This window comes from Pteropus vampyrus, unplaced genomic scaffold, assembly GCF_000151845.1.
Source record: "Pteropus vampyrus isolate Shadow unplaced genomic scaffold, Pvam_2.0 Scaffold133, whole genome shotgun sequence".
Lineage (NCBI taxonomy): Eukaryota > Metazoa > Chordata > Mammalia > Chiroptera > Pteropodidae > Pteropus > Pteropus vampyrus.
In genome coordinates this window covers 2,786,781-2,811,874 of record NW_011888914.1, presented here as the reverse complement: position 1 = coordinate 2,811,874, position 25,094 = coordinate 2,786,781, and the positions used below count along the sequence as shown (strand labels likewise).

Genomic DNA, 25,094 nt, shown 5'->3' with positions numbered 1-25,094 from the left:
GATAACTGCTCCTTCTCCACTCTGCCCTTTCCTCTGACTCGAATTTTCTGTTAACCTTCCTCTTGGAATCCCTTGACAATGACTCACATGGCGATAGGGCTAGTCAGCAATCCCACAGCCCTCCACAATAGATGCTGTGTAGGAGGCAAGCAGCTCAGTGGACTGTTGTCTGTACCAGTTTTTTCCTTTCTCTGTTGAGGGAGGATTTGCTTTTCAGCCACATTTCCCTCAAAACACAGCCCTGACAGGAGATGCTTACTGCACAGATTTCTAAACGATGAAATGATCTGAGTTTGGCTACTTGGTCATAACGAAACTAAAAACAGTAAGATGAAAAAACAATAGTGTGATCATCACACCTACAAAAAACAACTTTATACTTGGGTGAAATCAAGAGATCAGAAAAAAAAGGCTTAAACTAATATTTTCCAACCTTTCACTAACAGCTAGGGCTAAAACCACATGTTTTGAAGGTCTTGCACTGTGTTATTATTAGAAGTCACAATTCTATTGATACTGATGAGTCATTTGTATCGGCGGAAACCAAGAACTTCCATCAACATCATGTTACACACAGTCACTGTGGCTTGGCTTTTTCTTTATTACTGGTCAAAGCTGCTTTAGAATGCTTATTGAGGCAAAAAAAAAAAAAAAAAAAGGAGAACTCCTTAGGGTGTACCAAGCTTTCTTTTCCCCAGTTGATCTCATTTCTCAAGATAATTTAGGATGATTTGATCAACTTGTAAGTACAAAAGGAAGTTTATTTAGAAACCTCAAAAAAGTAACATTTCACACTTTCCGATGAAAATAAGTACATGTGAACTCCAAAAGCAAACAGTGAAACCATCTCTGAAAACACGTCAGCTGTAAAATGACCTGAGGTCAGGTGGGTTTTTTTTAACTTTAATAATGTGCAACGGATACCAACAAAATCTGTCATTACTTAAGGACTTGAGCCACACAAAACAATGTGAGGCTGGCCACTCCACACCCACTCTCCCGCTTTCCTACTCAAGGCATAGTACTCACAGAGGGAGAAGTGGGTCAGGTTTCGGTTACACCAAGAAGCCTAAGTTAAAGGTTCATGCAAGTTCCTTCTGGCGCTAAGGAGGAAATAGCATATTCTCTTTCCCTCATTGCCTTCTCCTCACCCCTCTCCTCTTAAATTTAAAATGAAGTAAAAATCGGTTTTTCTGAGGGAGTCCCAGAATCGCTGATTCTTACGCAGTCTCTACAAAAGTAGAATAGAAGAAGTATGCCCAATTTTCTACCCTGCAACCAAAAGTCCATGTTTGGCTGCTAGAAGGAGAGGGGAACCCAGCTCAGCAGTGACCACAGTTCTGAAAATAGCCTCTCAGCAGCTAAAATGCTCCGTGCTCTCCCAGGGCAGAGCTGGTACTGTGGGCAGTTGACGGTGAGGCCAGCTGAGCACTGCAACAGTTGCATGAGTCAGCAAGCACTGCTGGTAGGAAACTGCTGACAGGCTAAATTACTCTTGCATACAGAAGGTGCACACACCTACCCAGCAAAAACAAAAACAAGGTACATGCATATTAGCAAACAGGAACCTCTCTACCGTTGCAGTTCCTATTTCCCAAGGTTAAACCAAAAATATAAATAATCTATACCACGGCTTAAAAAGTGGTAGTAGCAACTAATAGTAATTAATAGTGATAATAAACAAACAACTCACAGTGTTGTGATGTGTGGAACAGCTGCATTCAAATCTCACGAACTAGTTAATTTTAACTCGTTTTAATTTTAACTGGATTTAACTGCTTTTCCTCTTCTGAAAAATCAGAATAGTTGCCGTATCGACCACAAGAACTGGTAACAGACAAGCGCAGTTCCTGTTTTTCAGAGGGGACTTATTTTCAAACCCACAATATCAAGATGCTTAACATAAGTGGAAATTTAAAATTTATTGTTTGATGTGGGAGTCTTAAACCTGTATACTAATTCAGATCCCACAAACGTTATGGAATAGTCACATCTCAGGCTTTGTCCTACATGTCTTTCATCTCTTTTATCTCATCTAATACAAGATACAAAAATCTACAGGAAAACTGGTTGTCTGGAAGTCAGGACACATTTTCCCATAGAAACAATACTACACCGATGATGTGATGTTCTAAGATATCTTATGAAAGTATCCTGATTTTAAAACATGAGTGATATTTATGAGTTATATAAATGTCCAACCACTGTGCTGTATACCTGAAACCAATATGGTATTGAATGTCAACTGTCATTGAAAATTTTTAAAAATAAATTTTAATGAAGTTAAATTTGCAATTTAAAAAGAAAAAAATAATTCTATAACAGTAGTTCTAAAACCAATTAAAAACTAAAGAAAATACTATTGATTGTGTGCAAGGAAACATCTAATTAGAGGAGAGGAGGGGACAGTCTTCTGACTGAGACTTGAGAATTTCGTCTTTAGTTTCACTCTGGTTCTTTAATACGGTTTGTTAATTTTGCTTTAAAATGCATGGCATTCTCTGACTGTGGCATAATATATCATTAGAAAAAAATATCAGTTGAGAGTACTGATTTTTTTCCTCCCCTAAACTGATCAAAAGTTGGAAGAGAATGAAAGAAGGAGGGCTACAAAGAGGAGACAGTAGAGAGAGAGAAACAGAAAGAAATGGAGTCAGGCAGAAAGGAAGGCATGGAGACATAAGTAAATTACAAAGACAGAGGAAAAGTAGGAATTACTGGAGAGTTAGACAATGGACTCCCAGAGAGGCACTCTTCTGGTCTGCTCAGTAATCTAACCCACAGCAAAGGGAAAATAAGAGATGGTGAGTCCAGCAAGACAGTTCCAGAGATCAGCACTAGATGGCGCCATCAACTCAACATAGCATGGTTACTGGAGGAGTTTGCGGTGGGGGAGGGGTAGTATGGAAGGCAGCTCAGACTCTTCTCAACTGGGTGTTACACAGGCAATATCTGTATGCAAAATCAGTATGGTTTCATTAACCAAACATCTAGATTTTACCACCTTCCATAGAATAAGGCCTGCCAATTTTGAATTTATCAACTCGGTTTTTATCAATAAAACTGTAGGGTGGGGAGTCAGGTGAGTGGGAGGCACTGCTTTTTAAAATTATTATTATTTTTCTCTTAAAATTCAATATTTAAGGATAATAGAGTATTTCAGGTTCACTGTTACTGACTGACAAAAATTCCTAATTAAAGACCAAGTGACTTTCCCCGAAGCTCTGTTTAAATGTCAAAAACCACACAATCTTGCTATTTAGATCTGTGACCAGATCCAGTTTCTGGCAAGAGGAAGGCGATGCCCACTGACAAATATATTACAACATTAAAAATCGTCTGCCCTTTATATTTTTAATATTACACTCGCTTATATTCTCTAAGCTCCTTGTCTATATCCTCCGTCCAGGGTGGGAGTTATAAACAGCCCTCTCTTCACTCAGAAATTTCCTCCCAACATCAGGTTACCGGTGTGTGAAATTCTACTATTCACAGTTTCAGGTTTTATTTCTTTGGCTTTGTATCCTAGTAATATGCTGATTCTTCGGAAAGAAGTAATGCACTAGGTATATATGCTCAGTTATTTATACCCTAGTAAAACTTTTTCCATAAAATCTTTTCCTGAGATTGGTTTTGAAAGGGAAGGAGGAGATTAGTTAAGGGTACTGGATGGACAAAAGGCAGCAAAGCACAGCGTGAAGAAGTAAGGACAGAAAGAGGACACTGGGAGAACTGATAGCAAACCTTGCCTACCTTCTTTACAATTGCAGCGAAGATCATCATCCCCAATCCTCATCTTCCCAAGAAGATATATGAAGAACAAGAGTTAACTCTCAAATATGTCTACATTTTCCTCTTGCTGAATAGGTAATAATATCTTTTATAGTTAATTTCCTTTTTTTCACAGTTTGACTCTTCAGGGCTCATTCATTTGCATAATATGGAATCTTGAACCCATGTAGATATCCTACAAATCAATGCAAGTAATTCTCATACTAAATCAGCAGCTTTAATTTAAGCTCATCATTGTTTGCACAGAAATCTTTATGCACTCATCTGCTTGATTTTTTTAATCACTTAAAACCTCCAACAGTGACACACTAAGCATCTCTCCATTTAGCCATCTTCAAAATTTGAACTAAAAACTGAAAAATAAGCATAGTACATTCATACACTTTAATCTCATCACAAACTGAGCTACACAGACGCTTAATGTTCCAGCAGCTTCCAAGAATAATGCCTCTTGACTAAAGAAGACAACTTGGGTGTCTGACCCAGGGCAAAGTTGAGTCAGCATTCTAAACAGTGACCCTGCAAACCTAAGGTAATCAGGGTCACTGCCAAATCAACTGCCTAGTTGAGTCCTCTAAAACTATTCAAGTCTCCAGTTGAGAATTGCAACATGCTAATCTGGCAAGATAATCTCTTCCTGAAATTGACTAGAATGAGAGCAAAGGTTACCTACTTGTATCTGTTGCTAGCAGCTAATATTTCTAATTAGGAGCTCTAATGGAATTGGTTCTGAATTAAATTCTCCATCCTCAGTAGAATAATCAACCTATTATAGGAATGGTTTCTTTCACCTTTTCTTACCTCATCAGAAAAAAAAAAATCCGAAAAGCTGAAAACAAATTCTTCATGTAACAAGAGGAGCCTGACCTACAGGAAAACCCCAGGGACAGAGCCACGGGACTCATGTTCTACGTCTAGCTCTTCTTTTGTCTTTACATGTTATCGCTTCCACTTTCTGATCCCCAACTGGACACTTAGACCTGGGGAATGCAATTATTAGCAAGCGAGCCATGTGAAAGACAAGAGATATATTCACTCAAGTGCATTGAGAAATTATTTTTCAATTTTATCTTTCATATAAACATAAACAATTTATCTAATATTTTAGTAAACTAGCCTTTATTTCCACTTCTGAGAAGTGGCAGAAAGCATTCCAACCTCAAATGAAGAAGAAAAGGAAAAGGGAGGCAGAATAGCCTGGTAACCACAGGCTCTGGTGTCAGACATCCAGTTTCTAATCCCTGCCCCACCATTCAATAGCTGGATGACACCTGTGCCTCGGCTTCTAACGGTCACACCGAGCTCTGGATTATTATGAAGATTAAATACATTAATATAAGTAACATACATAGGAAGCTCCCAACACAGATTAGCTATCATTGAAGAAAAAGAGAATAAAGGTGTGTTAGTTACAGCACGGTTCATTTGTTTTAGACATTGTCAACACTCCTAAATTGTGCTAAGAATAGCCTAAATCATCTTGCTTGGTCTGGAGACACTGGAGACCTTCCTGCTCTGGGGTAGGCAAGGCCTTCAGACAGAACCTGAACCCATATTTCCACTGAAGATTCTTGCCTAGGCGCCCTCACACACCAGCCAACTGGGAGGGAATGTCTGTGTAATCGTTCAAATGTTGTCAAAATGTCTGTGTAATCGTTCAAATGTTGTCAAAATGACCCTAAATATGTTCAAAATCAGTAAACTAGCTTTTTTCCAAGTATGAAAATGAACTGTACTCTTGGCAAGTAACCATTCTGTTTTTATCAGGTTCTAAAGACACGGGTAAATAAATCAATTCTGGACTCTGTATACAGGAACCATTATTTGCCAAAACGGCCCAAGGGGTTATATCATGGTTTATGCAATACTCCAAAGGGCCAAAGATAGCAGTGAATTAATAAGATTAGGAGGCTAGGGTGAAAGAGGAAGCCCCAAGTGTCAGACGGGCTCTGATGGCAACTCACTCCACAATTCCTCAGGGAGGGCTGCCCCAACCTCCGAATCAGGTCACATCCCCCCATTACACTCTCTTCTGCATGGAGAACTTTCCTTCACAGAACATGCAATGAGTTCTCTGTGTCTATCTGATTAATGTTAGCCTCCTACTAGATGGTATGCTTCACGAGGGCAGGGACCAGGCCTGGGTTCGCTCCCCACTAGCACCACGATAGCCTAACACCATGCCTGCCACATAAAAGATACTCGGTATATATTAGTTTAATGAATGAATAAGGCATATGCCTCTAAAGAATGGCGTTTCTAGACATTTGGCTTATCTTTTGGCATCTGTGAGCTTCTGTTGCTTAGGAGAATACAGGAAAGAAAGAAAATAAAACTTTTCAGTAATTCGTGGATACCAGGATACCAAGGAAACCTGCCGAGTGTGCACCTTCATTTTATTTTCCTTCTTACAGAATGGAAAAACTGTGCTGGGCTCTCCCAACTTAAAGCTCCAAAGTGAAAGTCTAAGCCTTCAATGGTTTTAGACTCTCAGAGTGTCCTAAGGAAATTCCTGAAGCATCTGCAAAAAGTGATAGAGGGAGAAGAGAGAAGAATGGTGCAAGACAAGAACCAATGGAAGATTTGGAAACTAGAAAAGCTTTCTTCTGAAACTAACCTGGAGTCTTGATAAGACGCCAGCTGCGGGCTCGGGAACAAATGAAGTACAGGAAGGCTGGAAAGTGGAGGATTTAAATGCTTGGGGAAGAAGAAAATGAAAACTGACACAAGAATGGGAGGGAGCTAGCAACCAAGCACCGCTCTCTGCAGCATCCTACAGCCCTAGGGAGAAGAACAAAAAGGTCAAGGAGGAAAATGACACATCTCAGAACCAAAGGACAATTTATTATCAGGCTAAGGAACAAAAGAGAAGTTAACCAGGGAATATGCTGGAGAAATGGTGATTATGAAGTCACTGGGGAAGACTGAGAGACATTTTGGCTATAATTCCAATGACTAGAATGAACGAGTACGTGAAATGCTTTCAGATTGGGGAGATTTATTATTTTGGAAAAAATAATTGGTTCAAGGAAAACCAAGGGCAAATTTCTTGCTTGTTTTTTGAGTTGTTGCCTTTGTTGGGCCAGGTTTCATTTTCATTTTTTTTTGGAAAAAAAAATGGTCTTTGAAAAGGACATAGTGGTGATTCTGAGGATACTTCCAGCTTTAAGGAAGCTGAGTAGCATGCTGATGGTAAGATTAAGTTTCAGTTTTAGGTAGGCTGACATTTGAAATTAACAAAAAAAAAAAGAAAGAAAAGAAAGAAAAAGAAAAAATCTTGAATTGACAAAGAAAGAAAGACTTTTCTATTAAGCTATGTAATATGAGTGATATGCTGGGCAATGTTACTGAGTTTACAAAATGTTTAGTTCACAGCAGGTTTCAGTTTGGATTTGAACAATTTGTAAATATTTATGGAAAATTTAAAGGTAGGACAGGAATATGTCACACACTGTCATTGATAACACAGGAGTGATTTTTCTAACATTCCCAAGCCCTTGGTGCCACTTTCCTTAACATTTCCCCAGGTGTGCAAAAAGCTTATCTTCTTTTCCAAAGAAATGTCAAGTTTTACACCCAGCCCTGACTTCCGAACGGCAGCTACTGCCTCTGACAGGGTCGTATGTCACTGGAGCTTCTTCAAAATCCAGTTAGGGAAAGGAGAGGAAAGAGAGGCAGAAGCTGTGTTTGCTGTCTAAATCAAAGATTTTAACAAATCCGTTGCACATCTTTTGTTCTCCATTCCTCGTATATGAGGGTAGGGACCATGTTCTCTGTATGCTATGTTCTCTACCCCATACCCAGGCATTGCCTCAGAACTGAATTGTGTCTGTAGGATGGCAAAATAACATTTCGACGGTCAAGAAAACACACACTGCATTCAGATGAAATTCTTTCCAACATAAAATGAGAACTTTCCTCTTCTGTAGAATGGGCACAATGCCTACTTCACAGGGTTGCTTTGAGGAGTCGATGAGATAAGTAAAGGTAAAGTAGGGAGCACTGTTTCTAGCACATGGTGAGCATTCAATAAATCGCAGCTATTATTTTAGTGAGTGTTCTCAAATATCAAATTTTTATGGAGGTCCTCAGGCATTAAATGGCCAAGTTTCCCTATCTGGTCAATAACAACTAAAGAGAGGGCAGGTGGTTCAAAAGCGATGGACGATTTACCTGCAGAGGATTACACAGTGCCCATGGCATTACTTATTTGGCCTTTCATGTTGTATTTTCTGTTTAAAAGAAAGCTATCAATTCCTGAGTGGGACTCAATGTTGATTTTGAGTTTTGTTTTCCTTCCATCTTTCAATTTCCCGGTAGCTGCAACCATTCATTTGGTGGAGATTCAGAAATCATCTGCTATGAGCCAGGCCTTTAGAAAATAGCCAAATACAGAAATATTAAACAATAAGATGTATTAGCCTATTCAGTGGTGAAAGCGTGCAGGCCAGCTCTAGCTCTTACATATGTTCTCATTCAACATTTAAATTTTTTTGAGCTAATATTTAAAAATTAGGGATTCCACATAAAAATCCATATATCCAGCTTCCCTTGGAAAAATCAGATGATGTGGCAACACAAAGCCAGTATTCCCACCCATTCCTGCCTAGCAACAGTCGACAAAAAAGAGCTGACACAAAGTAGTGGTTACCTGCCCCTGTGGGCTATGCTCCCGCCCCACTCCAGGACCAATGAAAAATGAAAATGAAGGGCCCCGTATTCAAGAATTATTAAAAGATTTCAAGAAGACAACAGAGGAAGGGTAAACCAAGTGTGAGGTCCTTCTGAGCAGATGACGGGGAGAGGGACCCGTGCAATGGTACGGGTCATATGCCCACGAAGCTGGTCTTGCTCCCCACCCCCTCAGCCAAACAAGAAGGGTGTTTATTTACCTAAGTATTCTGTCATTCATTCAGCATCAAGGCAGCATTTACAACAAAACAGAAACCATAGCCCCTGAAATTTGAAGTACAAAAAGTAGGGCAGTAGAGCCCTGCACAGCTGAGCTGGAGAGCCACTGGGATCTCTCTCGTCCCTTGTTAAGGCTGGATCCATACCAGGGACACTAAGCACTAGTTAATCCAAGTAAAATTAAATTGCTCCCAACAATACAGATTGGTCTGAGCCCTTTTGTTTGCATCACAGGAGCCTCGATCACGAATTCTGAGGAACAGCTCACAAGCGCTAATGAATAAGTCCTGTCGGCAGTACAGACAGTGGGCCCAGAAGTAAAGGGCTGGCCTAGGAGAGATTTGATCATGAACCTGACCATCTGGCTTTCTGCGACTCACTTTGATCACAAAATGAATTGCAACAAATTGAAGAGCACATGGCTAGAGTTAATTGTCTCATCTGTAATCTGAACCTACTTTTAAGCAGTTATTATTACCCTCTATCAGGTGGAACGTTTCCTACCATCACTGCAAAGTGCATTTTCCTGATGAACTGTAATGGATCATTAAATTCCATATCTGAATAACAATACTCTGCTCTTACTCAGTGCCTTTCATCCAGGGATTTCAAGGCAGTGTGCAAATAATTAAACCCCTCACACAGCAGCCAGAGGTGAGAGACTGGAAGGGACTTGGATTGAAGACATTGAGTCAAAGATATAATTCAATAGAAAGAATAAATGGCTTCCTCCTAGACACTAGTAATACTGTAAAGTGAATTGGGGTGGGGGGGTGCGGATTCCCTCCCTCCCTCTTTGCCTTACTCCTTCTCTATGGCAAACCCTCACATGCAACATAAAAAAGAACTGAAAAGTAACTAATGGGGGTGTTCATAATTTAACGATGAGTTCAGATATAACATATATGAGGGAATGTTTCTAGATATAATCCTGGCATATACAAGAACTGACATTTCAATCCACCTGCAGAATCGACAGATACCAGAAAAATTAATTCAACACATTTATGATTACCAAATGGCAAACCTAAAGCCTTCCAAAATGAAAATACTGCTCTGCACAAATAAAGTATGTTCTAACAAGAATACTTTATTCTGTGCTGTGTATTCCATTTCTAGGACCCCGTTTGAATGATATTCAAATTTCCGGAATGGCAAATAGGATGGAAGTGGGCAATCAATGCATTTTTTAAACCAGAACACCAGAAGAGAAGACATTTCAGCCAAAGTTTTATGGTGAAATTATAAACTCCTGAAAAACTGACTTTATAATGGAAATGCTGACAGACTTTTTTCACTGGAGCAGTTTGAATGCAACACTGTAATTTAGTAATCTCTCTTACAGACTAAAGACTAATTCTAACAAGGTGTCATTTTGACTCACGTTTATTATTACCCGCAAGAATGAAAAATGCCGTTTACTCCTGAGCTGCCTGAGAACCAGGGTGGGGCAATCTCACATTTTAAGCAAGACTTTCTGCCTTACCAAAATAGCCCTCTCCACCGAAGGAATGGCAGTCAACCTTTCACGCTCAGCTTCCTTCATGTCAGCCAGAACCTTCGCAGCTCGACATGCCTTTTCTACACGTTACATTTTAATGATCTGAGAAAACCGTTATCAGAGTTAACATCTCTAATTTTACTCTAAACAGACAAAAGCAAAATATCTCATTAGGCATCATCTCCGCCAAGGTTCCCACTAGGCAGGAAAGGATTTTTATCTAGAGTAATTACCCTTTTTAGTGAAATACACTTAACAGATGAAATTTACACAGAGAGTGAGAGACTGCAGCACTAGACAGCGTAAGTGAAAACCGAGAAACGCCGTGTCTCGCTATCCGCGGGCCTGCGGGGAGTCTGTGGCTGAGTCGGGTGTGGGGCGCCCTCGTCGTTTCGCAGGAGCCACGGATTTCGGCGACCGCAAGCTGCAAGGAACGCCTTCTCCGGCCACAGACAAACCATGCCGACAGCGGCTGGAACTTCCCCCAAGTTGTCAAACTTGCCTACACGCGAGAGGGTGCTGCGGATACCCCGCGTTCCCGCGACTCCCGAAGCCAGGGGTGCGCGGCTCCTTTCACACACATACATCCAGCCCTGCCCGCTTCTTCCCACGACCCGAGTCCCCGCAAATCCTCTGCCAGACCGACGACGCCGAGTCCCCTCTCGCGGGCAGCTGGGGTAGTCCATGAGCGCCGCCCGCTGCCCTCTCCATCTGCGCTCCGCTCCGGGGCACCCACCCGGTGAGAGGACAACTGTGAGACCCACAGGGAGCCTCCGCATGGGGAGGTGAAGAGGTGTCCCATGATAAACGCCTCCACTTAGGTGGAGCTTCTGGGGCTTGGAGACTGAAGTGTGGGGAGGGAGAAGACGGTATGTGTATATACATGTTGCACTTCGATTTCATGCAGAATCTTGGAAGAAGGAATATGTAAGGTTTTCCTCTCTGATGGCACGAGCCCCTCGGTATACCTTCCCAGAGACGCATTCCGATAACCGGTCATTAGTTACTAGGGATTATACCCTGCGCGCAGCCCAAGGTCTGCGCTGCGAGGCCCCAACACCGGGACTCTAAACTTGGGCTTTGATGCCCAGCAGGCGCAGTGGTTCCGGCTACCCGGCAGCCACTGACAGCTGAGCGCAAAAGCGCGGCGGCCGCGTCCTGGCGGAGCAGACCCGAGCGCTGACGCCGCGGCCGGGTTGCAGGCCGTTCGGAGATCGCGGGCCGGGGACCGGGCCGTGGGTCTGACAGCTGCTCCGGCTCGCGAGGACGCGCGCCTCCCTCCAGCCCGCCCTCCCCACGCCTGACTTATTACCCTCTGCTCCTCCTCCCCCTACTGTTCCAAAACACCCGTCGACGCGAGCAAAATACAATGCCGCCTCGCCCGCGGTAAACAGCCAGGCGAGAGAGTGCACATTCGCCGAGGCGCGTTCGCCGGCTCGGCTGCGACCCCCTTCGCGTTCCTAGAAAATGCCATAAAAGCGGGCAGGGCGCTCAGCCGGAGGCTGCGCGCCAGGCGACCGCGGCTCCCTTCCCGCGCCGCTTCCCCACGCCTCCCCGCCTGCCCCGCGCACCCACTGCTCCCTCAAACTTGCCCCGCCACCCCGCCCGGCGCCGGGGCCCGCGGCCGGAGACTCACCTCGTCAGAGAACTTTGCGTCCTTTTCCGCCTCCTCTTCCCCGCGTCTTCCAAACTGCAGTCCCCTCCCGGCGGCCGGCGCGGTGGGCGGTTCGGGGGTCACCGAAGGCTCGAGGAGAGGACGCGCATCACATGGCAGCTCGTTCTCAGCCCTCCGAGTGTGCCGGGAAGGGGGAGGGGAAGGGCCAAGGAGAGGCCGGAGAGAAAGCGAGAGCCCGGCGGCAGCGGGAGTGGGCAGGCGGGTGGCGAGGGCGGCAGCGGGCGCTCACGTTAGCGCCGCTGCGATCGCAGCCGAGGCGTGCACGATCGCTGCTGCTGCTGCTGCTGCTGCTGCCTGCGAGGCGGTGGCGGCTCGGCGCTGTTTGCTCCGCGCGGCGCGGCTCGCGCTCTCCCCGGAACGCCCACACTCTCAATCGCTACATTGTTGACATTCGGCGCTGACGTCACCCGCTCCCCATTCACAATAACTTTACGGGAGCCGGGCAGCGCACCTCCCCGGCCGCTGGGGCGCCGTACGCCTGGCGACTAGCGTAAGCCGCTCCGCGAATGGCGCTCCAGGGGCTGGGGCGGGGGGCGGGGGGCGGGCGCGCGCGCTCCTCCGGCTCGCGGGAGGGGGCGCGCCTCAAGCCGCCGCCGCTGCTCTCCCGGCTTTGTGCGGCCGCGCGGCCTGGAGAGCCCCCTTCTCCCCGCCCAGCTGACCGCCTGACAACGTCTGGCCCGGCCCGGGACCCGCAGGGGCCTTGAAAGGCAAGGGCTGGGGTGCAGAGGGGTTGGGGGTGTGTGGCGAGGTCTGGTGTGGCACGTGGGGAGGAGGGCAGAGCCCAGGGCACTACTGCACCCAGGAAGGGGAGTCAGACCTCCAGACCTGGGATTCCTGCGTTATCTAGCAGGTCCCAGGGGCAAGAAAAGATGCTCCACTGGCCCCACAAAGGTGACCCGGCCCCTTTTGGATGGGAATGAGGTGAAGAAGAGTAGTTCCCGACCCAATAGCGATGTTGACATTTGAATCCTCGGGAGGGCTTCGGCCTGTCCCACTGAGTGAGCCTCTGAGCCCCTACACCAGAGTTTTAGAAGGGGCGCAAGCAATTGCGAAGCGTAAATGAAAAGCCAGTCTCCCCAGCTTCAGCCCCAGCTTCTACTGGCTGCCAGCCTCTCCCCTACTTCTCACTCCAGAGGCTGCCAGGGTGTTGCTGCTGTACTTTAAGGCCATCATGTGGCTGTCCTGTCAGAAGAAAGCTTGATGGTGGTTAGGATTTTACAGAAAGTAATTAGGACTTAGACCCAACTAACGTTTGCAATAAAAGAAGGTTGTGTTAGTGTAATGCTGGTGCCTGCAAATTTACCCTTGCCAAGGCCAGGAAATTCTGCCACGTTTCCCTGAACACCTATAACTTGGCCCCCTTGTGTACAGGCAGTATTCCATATTATTACGTGTGGTGCTGATTTTTAATGAATATTATAAAACTTTGGCTCACTGTACTGAGAGAAGGACCATAAATCCCCCCTGTAAAATGGGCACTGGCATATGCTGAGGAAGCACTGAAGCGTTGCCCTGGGAGTCTTGTGATATCAGCCAAAGTGTTGCTCTGAACCACCTCAGTTTGAGGGCAGAGTTTTTAAAGGTCCCAGTTTGAATGTCTATGTGGAAAGCTAAGAAGTGGTGGAAGGGAAGCTGAAGGGCCAAGTTAATTTTTCTGAGTATTACAGAGCCTGCACCTGTAGGTGTAGAACCACACTAAGAGATTTTCTCTGCTAGACTCTCCAGTTTTCAGATGAGGAAAAGTCTCAGAGCTAGGAGCAGTCCTTGGTCTCCTGACTTTGGATCTGATGCCCTTTTTGATGAAACCCCCTGCTTCTGAGGTCCCTGTCTGGCCCCTTGGCAAGGATAGAGAATATTGATCCCTGGTGGGCCCTGGCGGGCTCATTTCTCGAAATCTGATGAATGGTGATATTTCTGTATTCCTCATTTTCGTTAGTACGTGAGTGTCAATGTGATCACTTTATGCATTTTATTAAACACTACTAAATGTTTTTCTCACTAGAGCCAGACCTATGAGGAGCATGTAAATGAATTTCTTTTTCAAGCAGGCATGGCTGCCCAGCTGTGAGTGAAGTTGGACACATCAGTGTGTGTGTATATGGGGTGGAGCGGGGGGGGGGGGGGGGGCAGGGTGAGGGAGAAGCTGCTGCAGGCTGATCTTGCCACCTTGCTTCTGGTTTCAAATGGATATAACAAAGGCTGTGGAGTCATTTCACTACTTGCCAAAGACTCAAACTGGAGTTTTTTAGTTCGAAATTCTCAAATATGAAATGAGACAGCAATTAGAGACAAACAAAACACCTAAAGCAACTGTGATAGCGTGTATTATCATCTACTCATTAAAGGAGGTTAAATTAGAACTAGTTGACCCCTAAGGTCACATCCAGTACTGCAATCATGTGCTTTTACAGCTGGGAATATGACAAAATCTTTGGCTTAGAGGAGCTTGAAGTATAGTAGAGAGTTATTTCATTTATTTTCAATAGTTAATTCAGAATTATGTGAAATTAGCATGGTTAGTCAAGTATGGACACTCTTTTAGCAGTACCATCACAAAGGTGAGGTTATAGATGGCCTTAGCACCCTTTTCGAGAATATTTCTTGGCCATTCCCTGGGTTTGTGGTGCTGCTCTGGGCACTTGAGGCATTTACAATGTGAAACAGATGCAGGTCCTTCCCTCTCTGTATTCATGGCAGTAACTTGAGTAGACATCAACTTATTTCCCATGCCTGCAACCTTCAACCTTCTCTGATACACTTTTTCTTTTCCTGCATAATTACATGTCCAGAATATGGGCTTCATCTTTGATATGTTGCTAAGCAGGATATGATTTCCAGGGACAATCACTTTGTACCATAGCATCGAAGTCAGTAAACTTTATAAATCACGTTGATCTTATGATATAGGAAAAATTTAAATACCGCAAAAACAGAAAGTTGAGGAAATAAAGACAGACAAAAGGAGCAAGCAGTTCTTGGGTCTTTGATTTTCTTGCTCTCCAGAACCACGTTACAGTATCTGATGATGTCAAGAAGATATAATGGTTTTTCTTAGGCAGAATTTTAAATATGGTACCTTGACTAAGATATAGCAGGGCAAAGTTAACATCCAATGAGAGAGAATGGAGTGGGATGTTTAGAGGGGGAATGCCAAAGCCAAGAGGAGCCAACACACTGAAGGAAGTCCTGTTACGGAGAAACTAAATTCTACTCATGGGGCAGATTTCTCAGAATGACAACTAAGGTTTATTATTTGAAAACCAGATGTCTTGAAGTGTACCTAAACCATAAAACCTCAGCTCAGTACTGCACAGGTGACACTTGGGAGAGCAGATGAAATTTGAATAGCTTTGAGTGGTGATTTATTCAACATTGTTGAGCCACCTATTATGTGGCAGGTGCTTTTCTACAAGCTGGGATGCAGAATTCTCATTCTAATGATGAGATTGGGATGGGGAGATAATGAACCTCTCTCTCTATATATATATACAGCATTTATATATAATATATATATATATAGTATATTATCTGGAAATGAAAAGTGCTATGACAGCAAATAAAGTAGATAAGAGCTCAGTAGAGATAGGGATGGGGCCATTCTTAGATAGGGTGGTTGGGTCAGGGAAGACATCCCTGATGAGAAAACATTTGAGCAGAAATGAATGAAGTGAGGGGGCAAGCTCTGCATCTATCCTGGGGAAAAGCTTTTTAGATAAGAGTAAGTGCAAAGGCCCTGAGGTAGAGTGGACTTGGCATGCTCCAGGGACAGCAAAGAGGCCACTGTGTCTGATGCAGAAGAGCCAGAAGAAGACTAGCTGGAGATGATGCCAGAGGGATAGCCAGCAGGTTTATAGTTTAGAAGAAATTGGAATACATTTATAGGGTTTTCTGTAGAGAGAGAACATGACCTGGCCTTGACCTAAAAGATCATTCTGTTTGCTAAGAGGAAGGGAGTACAAGAGTGGAAGCATAGAGACCCGGTAGATAGGCTAAAAGAGGAGTGATGGTAACTTGGACTACATAATGGCTATAAATGGAATCTAGGTACATATTCAAAATAAACCAGACAGAAATTATTGATTCAATTGTGGGATGTGAGAGAAAGAGGCATCAAAGGAAATTCTGCATTGTTGTCTGAACAGCTGAGTGAAGGAGATTCCACTTATTGATACAGGGAATGCTGTAGGAGGAGCAGATATCAGGGGGAGCTCAGGTGTTTGTGTGTGGATATCATAAATTTCTTATGCCTGTCAGACATCTAAGTGGAAGAGTTGAGTAGGCGATGAAACATGGGAATCTAAACTTCAGGAGAGTGATCCAGACTTGAGATAGAAATCTGTGTGTCAGCAACATAAAGAATCTGGGAACATGGGTGGAGAAAAGAACAGGTCTGAGGATTGAGACTTGGAGCACTCTAACATCTAGAGGTCAAAAGATAAAGAAAATGAAGATCCGGCCAAGGTGGCTGAGAAACAGCAGCCAGTGAGAGAGGAGAGGATAGGGGAGTGTAGCATCCTGGGGCCAAGGCAAAGAAAATGTTTTGAGAAGACGGGAGTAATTGGTTGTGTCAACTCTGCTGATGGGTCATCTCATACATGAGATGAGAACACATTATTGACTTTTAAATTTGGTATCTTTAACAGAGAAGAGCGGTAGAGATGAACCCTGGCTGGCATGGATGAAAGAGAGAGAGAGGGAGGAGAAGAAGGGGAGGTACTCTTTAGAGGAGCTTTGCTGTGAAACAGAAAATGGAGGAATGGGTAGAGGGTTATGGGGGAAATTAGAGTTCATTGGTGAGAATAATCCTGTCAGAGGGAAAGCTGTTGATATAAAGAGAGAGGGGATAACTTATAGAGTGAAGTTCTTGAGTCAGAGAGTGGGCCTTATTTAAGGGGTAGGGCCAATTCATCCCTAGCAACAGGAGGAAAGTTATGGTGGGGATGTGCAGAGAGGCTGGATCGTAGTGTTGGGAAGTGCAGGGAGTCCTTGTCTGAGCGATTCTATTTTCTCAGTGGACTAAGAAGCAAGATCATCAGCTGATGGTGGCAGGGGGAAGAGTATGGGAGTTGGAGGAGGGAGAAAACATGTGGACTAGTGAAAGGCAATGAACAGGACTATTGGAGAGCACAGAGGAGATTTGAGGGTTACTGATTATTATAGTCTTCATGGGCATGCCACTGCCAAGAAAAGTTATTTTTCATTGTACAAAAACTTACACAAGTTTTGAAAAATAATCAGTGTATTCCAAACTAGAGAGTGCTGTAATTTTCCAGAGTAACTAGGATGACGCAAAAATTTTATTTCTAGCTATCGTTCGATTTGGCTGGCCATCTTTTTTCTTTTACCACCCGTCTCTCTTATTTGTCCCATCCTTATCTCCCTCAAAAATCACCCCAGTTCCTAAGAAGTTGTTTAGAAATAGTCCTCAAGAGGAAAGGATGTTCTCACATCCCTGTGTATAGTGACATAGCCCAAGACCTGCTTCTACAATAAAGAATAGGTGCCACTATGATTTAAAAATTTAAGTGATATAGAATAAACTAATTCTTCAACATGCATGATTGATATCTGTTGTACTAATGAGTGATGAAGAATTAGAAAACATTGGATCCTATCCTTAAGGAACTTAAAAAATTCTGAGTGGATAGTCAAAAATAATATAAAGCAATTGACAAATGCAATAATTTCATATTAAATTACTTTTGTTAATAATCTAATGAATTCTCATTACTAATAACAGTTAAAATTATTTACATAGAAATTCTATTCTATTTTTTGGAATTTGTGCTAATGAAAAAATTAAGACTGTACAGGGAAAATATTTTTTTATATAATGGCAAAAAGAAAATGGAGAAAGTCTAAATGCCTCACAATAGAGGATTGCCTAAATCAATGATGGTTCCTATATAAAATTGAATGCCAAAAATGATGTTAAAGAAGTATGTATATTAGCATGTTAATGTTTTCTTAGTACATTTTAAAAACAATTTGCAAAACAGCATGATCCCATTTGTGGAAAAATTGTCTAAGCATGCATAGAAAAAAGTCTGGAAGGATATATACACAGTGTTAAAGTGGTTCTCTCAAGATGAAGAGCTTATGAGTGTTTTTTCTTTTTGCTTAACTGGTTTTTAAATTTTTTTCCCCTCTAATATAAATGTATTACTTCTGTAATAAAGAAAGCCAATAAAAGTCATAAAATTCAAGACGTGTGTAATTAAACTCTAATAAGAACTTAAGTGTTGTAGGTGTTAAGAGGGGGAAAAATTTTTATGAGGGTTGGAACAGCCAGGAAAGGTTTCACTGAGGAGGTAGAATTTGAGTTTAGTATCAAAGCTGGGAAGCATTCAGAGAGGAGGAAAAGTGGCTGGATATTCAACATAAAAGTGGCTGGACTTTGGTCTGACCAAAGCGACCAAGAATTGGAGAGCTGGGCAAGAGTTAAGACATGATATCAAAAAGGGTAGGTCAGAAGTGGAAGGTAAAGGTGCCCCGGCATGCTGACTAGCAAGGAACACTGAAGTATTGCAATGAGGAAGGGCCATTGTTATGGTGACTCGTTTTTTTCAAAATATAGGTTTTCCTTCCTTTTCCGTCCCATTGGCCAGGACCTTGTACCTGTTAGAAAGCAACCATTTACCTGCCTGTCTTTACTTTTTCGGACATCCCTTGAGCATACACAGACTCTTTACAAGCACTCTTCTTACCTCTGGAAACACAAAATGCACGTCAGGAACTTCACAATCTAGGAGCCTAGTAAGAAAGATGGACAGGTAAATCAACCATCACAGCACGCTAATGGCCCAAACAGAAGGACAAAAGGCATGTAGCAACTAGTCAACCTAGGAGAGTTTGGGATGACTTCCTAGAAAAGGTGGCAGCTGAGCTAGATTCTGAAGGGTGAGGAGATTTTGTCAGAAGTAAAGGTTGGGAGGTAATTCCAAGCAGGAAAATTGCAGTGGTGACAGTGCAGAAGTTGTAGGTGATTAGAAGTAACAGCCTGTAGCAGAATATAGGACTAGAAAGGTAGGCATAACCAGAAGCATGAAGATTTCATTTTATCTGTAGGACGTCATGCCCCTTGAACTTTTCCAGGGAAGTGCTCAAAATGGCAGAGGAGATAGAATGCTAACCGGCTAGAGTTCTAGAACATGGCCCCAGATGGCCTCTAAGCACAAAATGTCTTTGAACTCTCCTGTTATATGGTGAAAATTCAACTGAACTTCTGTTGTCTTCTATGATGTATATGGGTTTTTTTTAATTGTAAAATCTATTTTTTAACAATCTTTGACCATCAGGACTATAAATTTCTCTCCCACATTCAAAATCTTTGGTTAAAATTGACGCACTGCAGGAAAATGCTCTGTTTATCTTGTATCTTCGCAGTTCCCCAGAGACCCTGGGAAGTCTAGCTGGAAGGATTTCTTTCTTTTCTTTCTTTTTTGTAAATTGTAGTGACTGCAAGTTATCAGTTTTGTCTAGCAAATTGGCAAAATTTTGTTTGTTTGTTTGTTTGTTTTATTATTTCTTTATTCTCATCTCTTCACCCCCTCTTCTTTAGCAACCCTCAGCTTGTTCTCTATGTCTATAGGCCCGTTTCTGTTTTGTTTTTTTTTATTCATTTATTTTGTTTTTAGATTTCACATATAAGTGACATCATATGGTATTTGTCTTTCTCTGTCTAACTTATTTCACTTAGCATAGGAGCCTCTAGATCTATGCATGTTGTTGGAAATGGCAAGATTTTATCCTTTTTTATTTCTGAATAATATAATATTCCATTGTATGTGTGTGTATCGCACTTTCTTTATCCATTCATATCTTGGCAAATGCTAGTGAAACTGCAATTAACATAGGGTGCAATTTTTTTTTTTTGAATTAGTGTTTTGTTTTCTTCAGATAAATACCCATAAATGGAATTGCTAGATCATATGGAAGCTTTATTTTTAATTTTTTGAAGAATCTCCATACCGTTTTTCACAGTGGCTTCACTAATTTATAATCCACCAACAGTGTACTAGGGTTCTCTTTTTTCCACATCTTCGTCAGCACTTGTTATTTGTTGATTTACTGAAGATAGCCATTCTGACAGATGTGAGGTGTTATCTCATTGTGGTTTTAATTTGCATTTCTCTGATGATTAGTGATGTTGAGCATCTTTTCATTTGTCTGTTGGCCATCTGTATGTCCTCTTGGGAGAATATCTATTCAGGTCTTCTGCTCATTTTTTAGTTGGATTGTTTGGGTTTTGGAGGGGAGGGGGTGTTAAAATGAATGAATTCTTTATATATTTTGGATATTAACCCTTATCAGATGTATCATTTGCAAATATCTTCTCCCATTTAGTAGGTTGTCTTTTCAGTTTTGTTGATGGTTTTCTTCACTGTGCAAAACCGAGAACATAGATGCAAGAATTATCAACAAAATATTAGCTAACCATATTCAACAATACATTAAAAGGATTATAAACCATGACCAAGTGGGATTCACACCAGAGATGCAAGGATGGTTCAACATCCATTAACAAACTAAAGGATAAAAATCATATGATCATCGCAATAGATACAGAAAACCCATTTGACCAAATTCGACATCCTTTTATGATAAAAACTCAACAAAGTAGGTATAGAAGGAACATATCTCAACATAATAAAGGACACACATAACAAACTCACATCTAATATCATGCTTAATGGTGAAAAGCTGAAAGTCTTTCATCTAAAATAGGAACAAGACAAGGGTGCCCACTATCACCACTTCTATTCAACATAGTTTTAGAAGTCCTAGCCACAGCAATCAGACAAGACAAAGAAATAAAGGCATCCGAATTGGGAAGGAAGAAGTAAAACATTATTTGCAGATGACATGATACTATATATAGAAAGCCCTTAAAGATGCCACCAAACATCTATTAGAACTAATAAATGACTCTAGGAAACTTGCAGGAGACGAAATCGATATACAGAAATATGTTGTTTCTATACACCAATAACTGATGACCAGAAATTTAAAAACTATCTCATTTACAAGTGCATCAAAAATTATGAAATACCTAGAAATAAATTTAACCAAAGAGGTGAAAGGTCTATACTCTCAGAACTATAAGACGTTGAAGAAAGAAATTGAGCTACAAATAAAGGGAACGATGTACCTTGCTTTTGATTGGAAAGATTAATATTGTTGAAATCTCCTTACTACGTAAAGTAATGTACAGAGTCAATGCAATCCTTACTACAATACCAACAGCATTGTTCTCAAAATTAGAACAACTAATCTTAAAATTTATATGGAACCAGAAAAGACCCCAAATAGCCAAAGAGATTTTGACAAAGAACAAAATGGGAGGTATGCTCCCTGGTATTATACTATACTACAAAGCTATAATAATCAAAACAGTATGCTACTGGCATATAAACATATATAGTTCAATGGAATGAAAAAGAGACTTCAGAAATAGATCCTTGCTTATATGATCACTAGTAAGCTCTTTGACATCGCTCTTAGCAATAGCTTTTTGGGTGTGTCTCCTTGAGCAAGGGAAACAAAAGAAAAAAATAAATGGGACTACATCAAACTCACAAGGTTTTGGATGGCTTTTATTGACCAATTTCCAGTTGTCAAAGAATCATAAACAGATTTGGTTTTAGAAGAATGCCGCATTTTCTATGGGAAGGGGCTTAAAGAGGCCAGAGACAATAGCAAAAATTCTGGGACAAGATTATGGGAGCCCAAACCAAGGAAATGAGCAGGTCTGGGACTTAGAGGAGGAATTTAGATTGAGACATGTTCAGCATTTAAGGGTCTTTGGCATGTGGGAGGTCAGAGGAAGGTAGGAACAACTAGAAGGAAAAACCAATCCCGGGACTCAGAGGAGAGTAAAATCACTCTGGTAAGGGGTAGAGTGAAAAAGGAGGGCCAAGGCTGAAGCTTTGAGGAACAGCTTTGTTGGGGATGGGTGTGGGCAAAGGAAGAGGAATTCACGAAGAAGATGGGAATGAAGCAGTCAGAGGGGGAGAAGGTCTGGAGACTGACACGTCAAGAAGAGCAAGGAAAAGGGGCGTAGGAATAGCATCCCGCGACAAGGAAAGGTGGGACATTAGGGAATTCCGGACCCCCTGTAGGGGTAGGAGAGGATGAATGGGAAAAGTGGGTCCCTGGAGAAATGGAGAAAGGCAAGGAGGTAGTAACATGAGTAGAGGAAGAGGCTGGAGAGGAGGGCATGGAGCAGGTAATAGCAGGAGCACTGGATGTGGAGGAGGAAACAGGCTGAGAATCCAGAACTCCAGACGGGGTAGCCATGGGTGGGTAGGAGAAAGGCCAGACATTTGGTGCTCATTTTGAGAATTGAAAATAATTTGAGGAATGGGGGAAGGATTACCGAGCTCTCTCTTCTGAAAAGTGAAACTTGAAAACTGACCGGATTATAGGAATATCAAAGATAAAATGATACTCAGATTTTGAAGCTTTGGGATGAGAGGAAGGAATGAGAGATAAGGAATTTGGGGTTGAGAGATGGATTTTTTTCACCTGGGAAACGGAAGGAGATGATGAATCCAAAGCTGAGGTAAGCAAAATAGGAGCACTAGTAGTAGTAGTGGTAGTGGTAATAATATAATAACAACGACAATATTGCTTTCCTTTTTCCCTTAAAAAAGAATAACTCTAACAGCGTTACTTTTCTCCCCTCAGAGCTTACTGTGATACTTAGCTTTTTCTTAAATAAATAAATAAAATTAAAATTAGTTATTTCACTCTGCCACCTTAAAAACATCTTTGCTTAAGAAACTTGGAAAAGTTTGGCTGTGCACAGAAGTAATTGACAATTTTCAAATTACTGTGAAAAGAAAGCCTCGATGATTTTATTCTAATAAAAAAGTACTTCAAATTGAATTATTTTCCTCAACCTAGCTTATGATTTTTTGAGGGAGGGACACAGTTGAGTTCAATCATCCTATAGCCATTACCCCAAAGAATATATGACTATGCTTACAGTTTCTAATCTATTAAAAAACAAACAAGACTGTTTATGTAATATAATTACACAAGGGCATCCAACCTGAACACTGGTAACAGCTATGTGTTGGTCACACAGCTGTCCTGTCCCCACATGTGTTCATCCGGCACAGCACCTGTGTGAATGACAGACCTTTGGGCCTCGTCTGTTTCTCCTTTTTCGCAAGATGCTTCCTACATAAATCTCTCACAGTGCCACTTACTGAGGAGCTCACTTTGCTGCATTTCAGGTGGTAGGTGCATGTGGAAACCTAGAGAATCGTGTCCAGACTTGAATCAGACCTTTGCTGATTTTGCAGAGGGATGAAGACATTGAGGCACACGGGGTTTGTTCCAGTTTCATTTCAGCACCTTCTGGATTTACAACTTTGCCCAGGTCTGTCGTCATTGCAGGCAAGATCCTGTTGGTAGGTTTTATTCATCCTTAATTTTCTGAAGGTGGAAAGGGTAGTGTCAGGGAGGTGAGTCAGTACATGATGTGTCTCAGGATTGGTGCTGGGCCATGATCCAGAGAAGAGACCTGTATTGCCAGATCTGATGACCAATTCATGCTAACCAGAGCAGATGCTGAATCAGAATGCTTACTTATTAATTTATGATAACCACAAGCGGGTTATTTGTAGGATAACCTATTCCACTCTGGAGAGAACTAAAGGAACACTAGAAATTATTTTCTCTCAAACTTTTTCAAATTCAGTGATAGACAAAATGTTTATCTTCTGGTTTCACCTCTGTTTCCTATTGTGTTACATAAGGGTCCATTTCAATCATAGATAATACCTTTGAAAAATAACATCTTGAAATAATTTCAAACTTTTGGAAGTTGCAAGAGTAATACACAGAACTCCCATATCACCTTCACCCAGATTTCCCAATTATTAATACTTCGACACATTTGTTTCCTCTTTTCTCCCTCCCTCCCTTGCTAGCTCTCTCTCTCTCTCTCTCTCTCTCTCTCTCTCTCTCTCTCTCTCACACACACACACACACACACACACACACACAAACTCATTATTTTTATTCTTTTTCTGAATATTTGAAAACAAGTTTTCAACTTGATGCCCATGAACCCTCTAAGTGCATCAGAGCATATTGTCAAAAAGCGATGACATTGTCCTACATGACCACACTGCAACATCCGAATCAGGAAGTTAGCATTGATGTAACACCGCCATCCAATCCAGAGACTCTTCAAATTTCACCAACTGTTCCAACAATATCTCTTTTTCATTTCTGGTCCAAGATTCAATTCAGGATCACAAGTTATATTTAGTTGTCGTATCTCTTTAGTCATCTTCCATCTGGACCAGCTCCCTGCTCATGTCTCCTCAGCCTCTCCACTGCCTCCAGGGGAAGGAGAAGAAAGGGGGAAAGGAAGCATGATGATACCTTTTTTGATTATTACTTAATTCAAAGTATCGGTGCTAAATTTATTAAGCCGTTTATTTAAGATTTGTACAATCTAAGTTATGTCTCAATTTAAAAAAAGACCTGTACAACCATGTAGAAACAAGTGCTTGTACTTAGTCAATGATCAATAAAGCACCCAAGTGAATGAAGATTCCTTCACCACACAGGACTTTGCATATACTGTTCCCCTTGCCTCTTTTCTTCCCCAGCAAACCCTACTCATCCTGCTCTCAGCTTAGTGCAGCTTCCCTCACCACTCCCCAGGGCAGATCTGCTTTACGTGTACCTTGGACCTGAATTCATTATAGCATTCATTACAATTAAATTCCACTCTCCTTTTTAAATTTATTATTTTAATTGTGGTGAAATAGACATAACAAAAAAGTTACCAACTTAGCCATTTTTCAGTGTACAGTTCAGTAGTGTTATGCACATTCATCACCATCATCATCACCATCATCACCATCCGTCTCCAGAACTCTTGTCATCTGGGGAAATGGAAACTCTATACCCATTAAACAGCAACCCGCCTTTCTCCCCTCCTCTCAGCCCCCTGGCAGTGACTCTTTTTTTCTCTATGAATTTGACTGCACCAAGTACCAGTTTTTCCACATCCTCTCTAACACTTGTTATTTTGGTTTTTGTTTTTTGATAGTAGCCATACTGATGAGTGTGAGGTGATAGCTTATTGTGGTTTTGATTTGCATTTCCCTTATGATTAGTGACCTCAAGTGACCTCACTTTTTCATGAGCTTTTGGCCATTTGTATGTTTTGTCTGCAGAAATATCTAT

At 42.0% G+C, this 25,094-nt stretch overlaps 1 protein-coding gene across 3 annotated transcripts in view; it reads right to left on the bottom strand.

Annotated features, from left to right (window-relative positions):
• The window catches only part of BACH2 (BTB domain and CNC homolog 2), a 323,391-nt gene extending 311,225 nt beyond the window's left edge, over nt 1–12,166 (bottom strand). For all 3 annotated transcript variants that reach the window (XM_011367348.2, XM_023534832.1, XM_011367349.2), the window contains exon 1: nt 11,841–12,166. The gene's annotated coding sequence lies outside the window, so the exon portion shown is untranslated. The remainder of the gene's footprint in view (nt 1–11,840) is intronic.
• Nucleotides 12,167–25,094: the final 12,928 nt, after the last annotated feature.